At 40.6% G+C, this 5,000-nt stretch overlaps 1 long non-coding RNA gene across 1 annotated transcript; it reads left to right on the top strand.

The window, feature by feature from the left end:
• The first annotated feature begins 2,136 nt into the window (after window positions 1-2,136).
• Window positions 2,137-3,827, top strand: LOC134463258 (uncharacterized). Its single transcript, XR_010037697.1, has 3 exons — window positions 2,137-2,210; window positions 3,020-3,069; window positions 3,670-3,827. It is a non-coding gene; the product is annotated as an uncharacterized LOC134463258 (long non-coding RNA).
• The last annotated feature ends 1,173 nt before the right edge of the window (window positions 3,828-5,000 follow it).

The raw sequence follows: 5,000 nt of genomic DNA, 5'->3' as shown, positions 1-5,000 counted from the left end.
CAAGATGTTAATGTGAGTCCAATTGTATATGGCAAGACATTACATCACATTGCACTTTTGACGCTTTCATTTATTCAAAGTGACTTACAACTATTATTTTTCAGGCTATTGGTCACAGTCCCAGGAGCAATGTGGGGTTATGTGCCTTGCTCAAGGGCACTTCAGCCATGGATGGAGGTGTAGGGAGAGGTCAGGGGGGACTCGAACCGGCAACCCCTAGACTGAAAGACCAACTCTCTAACCACTAGGCCACGGCTGCCGCAGACATAGACATAGGCATACAGTCTTCTGTTTGTTGAAAATCCACCTTGGTGACACCAGATGTGAAGCAATATTTTAGTCAAACTTTAGAAGATGCTCTCACTATTGTGTCTCAATAGAGTTCGCAAATCACCCGGGAGCATAGACTATAGTCTTTCCCGATAGCATTTAACAACATGGTGGTTCGCATAGGGCATAATGAATGGTGTCCAGTCTCAAATAATGTGATTAGCGAACCCCAACATTCTATGGAGGATGTTAAAAATATACTGCAGGGAGAACAGGGTTGACCATTTGGTGTCAAACGCCAACATAGACACGATGTTGCAATCAAAATGCTAAAGCGGGAAAACTGGCAGACTACAGGAGGGAGATTTGTATGAAATTTCACTGGCCGTGTCCATGGTAACCCTTCGTCACCGCCACAAACTACTCGCGTACAAGACTTTGGAAATATTTCTAAACAGGCTCTGATATATGTTGTTTTTCTCTCCTGAATGATTCTTTTTTTTCATTCACTCTCTCAAAACTCTCTTGATAAAACTTAAAAAAGCCATAACTACATTAAGTCCACTTGGTTAAGTGATATTATTTCAAAACTTACCATCGAGCTGAAGTTTGTGATTAATGTGATCAGTCCTTACAGCAGGAAGTCCTTTTAGGTCACGCAAGATGTGAGATGTATTTCTCAAAATTTTCCGAATAGCCAAGGGATAGCAACATTACTTTATTATCGTTTCATTTGATAAACACATGTGGTTGTGCTGTAACTTTTGTTAATAAGGAATGAATACAGGGACACATGAATGTCGGTTGTTAACGTCTGTCTTATATGTTTGTCAAACCTGTATCCCCATGGCGCGTAGGAATTTCTTTAGGAAACGGATGCCGTTAAAATGCTAATCCTCTGCATACAACTTGATGTCACGAACTTGTGAGCTCTATGGATAATTGTAAACCACACATTTGCTACGAGAAAATGAAAATATGTTTCTCAGACTAAATCTGACTTGTGATGTAGGCTGGCAACAGCCAGGCTAAATATCTCTGAGGCATTACAGATGTGTCTTTGATTTATCTCTGCAATGTGGTGCGGTTGCTTGCTTTCTACAACAACTGCCCCCAAAACATAGGCACTTCTCTACCTCTTTGCTGGTCACTCTGGACAGCCAACACGTTCTCACCCCCATTACCTCGAATACAGACGATTTGTCAGGACCCGTGGCGTCGGCGTTCGAGTGAAAGGCAGCCCATTTGCGTCTGTATCCGATGCGAAGGCAGTTTCATGCTGCAAGCTGCACAACGAAAAGCTTTCTTATCCACATGCACAGCAAGGCTGTTCTGGTCCATGAAAGGACACGGCACGCATTTATAACAGAAATAAACATTTATTTTGGCTACCTGCTTTCTCACTACAACAGCATTTCCATCGAAGCCCTATCCTAAAAAGCCACGATTTAATATCGAACTTTATGGACAATTTGATTAATAGTCTATGCAAATAATATTTTATCCGAATAAAGTTTTATACAGTAGATGCGGCATATATTGCATACCTTTTTAATAGGCATATTTATTCCCCCGATGTTTGTTCTTCGGACCGTATCGGATTAGTTTCAGGATGAATTAAAAACTAAACATTTGCTTCCTACTGTAATAGAAATGATGTCATTTCCTGAAGAGGGCTTGCGTGCGCCTATGAAATTTGAAAAAAATGTGCTGGATTAATCGAATAGTTGCCCATAATGTCGCATTTTTTGAGTATTTAACCTACTGCTATTGTTATGAACGTGATTGGGTTTTTTTTTATTAAAAAAATAAATAAATGAAGTTTGGAAATGATTGCGCTTGCAATGATGTCATTTCCTTGCGGATGCCTGTAGCAGTTGACAGCCAAGTTGTTGACAATTTGCTTCCACGGTGAAATTGTTCTCTCTTTGTCCTTATTGGTAAGTAAGCCTACATTGATGCCGTTAATAGGATCAAACTATCAATATTTTTGTAACATGCATTGGCATTCTTGACAGCTGGGTCGTGTCAAACTTTGTTTTTCATATGCCGTTCGTCAAGCTTGTTGTCAAGATGGGCAGGCTAGGTTAGCCTTCGTCAAATCACATTTGAGCGCTGGAACTACAATATTTGAGCTTCTATTTTTGAGTGAAATGTATTGATTCAATATCTAAACAGCCAGGGAACGATTAGTCATCCCATCCTCGTTTAGCGTCGTTCTGACGAAACTGTTAAGGTGGCTGTTTGGGCTTGCATGCAAGGGCTTTTTAGTAGCCGATCCGGGAGGGTACACCCACAGCTAAAGCCCATGAAACAGGGGTGGGGATGGGGAACCTATGTCTCGAGGGCTGTTCAATTTTAGAAAACACATTTGCAATACAGCTAAGTTACATTTAGGGAACCTAGAGAAGGTGGGGTCTGTTTTATAGGTGACTGCTTCAATGTAGTCCTAAAGTGCAGAGGGAAATCCTGGTTTGTGTTCATAATATGGCCCTCGCAGGACTTTAACGTCCCTCGGATGAATTTGAAGTGGCACCTTGAATGAAAAAGGTTCCCCACCCCTGCCATAAAAGAATGGTAATTAATGTACTCGCAATGAACGAATACTCCTCAGATAATCCAGTAAAAGCCAAGGAAGCCATTTAAGTTATATAACAGTAGTGTTTTGATTGCACCATTCTTGTGTACTATAAAAACACTGATCCACTGTGCATTCTTCTCTTCAAATTGTTTTCATTTATGTTTCCAGGTGTCGCAGGGGAAAAGAAAGTATTTCAACGGAGTGCATGGGACGTGATGGTATGTTACACAAGATGTACACTAACTCACAATGTACGAATTAAGTCACTACTTAATTCATACACTGTGAGTTTGCAATGTATGATGAGTCATACTTTGCATTGGAAGATGACTCAAGTCTCAATCCACCCTTTACTGGGTATAAAAGTGATTGAACCGTTGACATTAGGGTATTTTGAGTTTGGGCAAGTTCTGTCAGTAGCCTACTGCTTGACGTTACTGTCACATGTACTGTAGGCCTACTGAGTTAACCATGCCCAAATTGTTGGGGTGTTGGGGAAAAAAATTGTGTGGTCTCCCTACACTTTCTGCTGTGACCGAACTTCAATTCAGCAATGCCCCTAACCCCAACTTTCTGCAGAACAATAGCCTACAGTTAATTAACTGCACAGTAACTTACTTAAAGATGAAGGCATGAAATAATATAAAGGTTCCGTATGTCCTTATTAGTATGAATGTGAATGCTGTGTGATTACATCACAATGACTGTCTGAGCGCTATCACAAGTGGCAAAAGTGGTTTCATCTAACTCATAGTAAATCTCCATGTGAAAAGTAAATTGCAATTGTCTGATTGTAACAATTCTCAATACATTTACAGCAGCTCAACACAGATTGTAATGGAGGACGATGCTAAGGAGAGGATGATGGAACATGCTGACAGTCACGGTGTGCGGCCTCACCATGGAAAATTACATTGAAAGGTTTGTTTTACTTTCACTGTCCAAACAGTAGGCTACATACAATGCATACAAATTATAGTACACCCCTTTGAAAAGTAACATTTTGAACACAAATACAGAAGCAATTTCCAAAATTTGCATGGAATGATTTAGTAGACCTCCTTGCATACAACTGAAAAAAGTTTCAAATATGGCTTATTGACATATTTTCCATTTTTGTGTAACTACGGTGGTGCAAAAGTGAATTCCCTCACTGATGTCCAGTTTGTCTCTTCAAAAAGAAAATCAACATTGGCCGTAGGTGTCTGTTTAGGGTAGTGTGTCTCAATGGGGCACTAAAGCCCCCCCAGAGGGTGTTAGGGAAAAGGAGACAGCTGAGATGGGTCAGTAGCCTTATTATCATCAACGTTCAAATCTCTTCGAGACTTGGTCTGACCAAGAGCATAACAATTAACTTTTCCCAAACGGCATGACTGACCTCTGGGAGGAGTTCCCGTATTTGCTGGAACTCAGAAAGTACTTGCATTGCTCTTGACCTGACTAGCTGCAACGCTGAAAGTGTCTCGTCACTTGGAGGGCACAGCCTGGCTAATGGGTCAGGGCTTAGTTGCCATTGTGGGACATTAGTCTATTTTGTTTTGTAATGCTTAGAAGGGCATTGGCAGACTTATGATGAGGTGAAGGGGAATTGGCATACACTAGGCATACACTGATGTATGCCTAGATATTCTAGATATACTAGATATTTTCAATAGCAGCTATTCAGCTCCTATTCACACTGTACCGTCCTGTACTGAGGTGAAATTGCTTGTTGTTACCCCATGTATGCTACACCAGCAGTTATGATATAATCACAAAGCCCATACCATGACACACCATATTAATGACAGCTAAACTTGACCTACTTCATTGACAGTCATCTAATGCTCAATTGTGGTTTGGCCATGCATGAAAGTGTAGAGACACCATATAAATACTTAATAGTTGAAAGACTCTAATTCGAACCTCTGAGCCCAAGACCAACACCCCAACCATTAGGGATATGAATAAAATTGTCATGGCAGTGCATTGCATCAATTGACTTATGAATGCAAAAAGTATCAGGCAAGATGCAGGCAATGTATTGCAATAACACAAGTATCGTAATGCATTGTGATAGTATTGAATCATGGCATGTGTACCATGACGCTCATTGAATCATGAACTCCTTGCCAATACTGTCATACCATACAAGAACACACTAACTGCA

Source organism: Engraulis encrasicolus, chromosome 14, assembly GCF_034702125.1.
Source record: "Engraulis encrasicolus isolate BLACKSEA-1 chromosome 14, IST_EnEncr_1.0, whole genome shotgun sequence".
Lineage (NCBI taxonomy): Eukaryota > Metazoa > Chordata > Actinopteri > Clupeiformes > Engraulidae > Engraulis > Engraulis encrasicolus.
The sequence above is the reverse complement of the archived record's forward strand: the minus strand, read 5'-3'. Positions and strand labels throughout refer to the sequence as shown.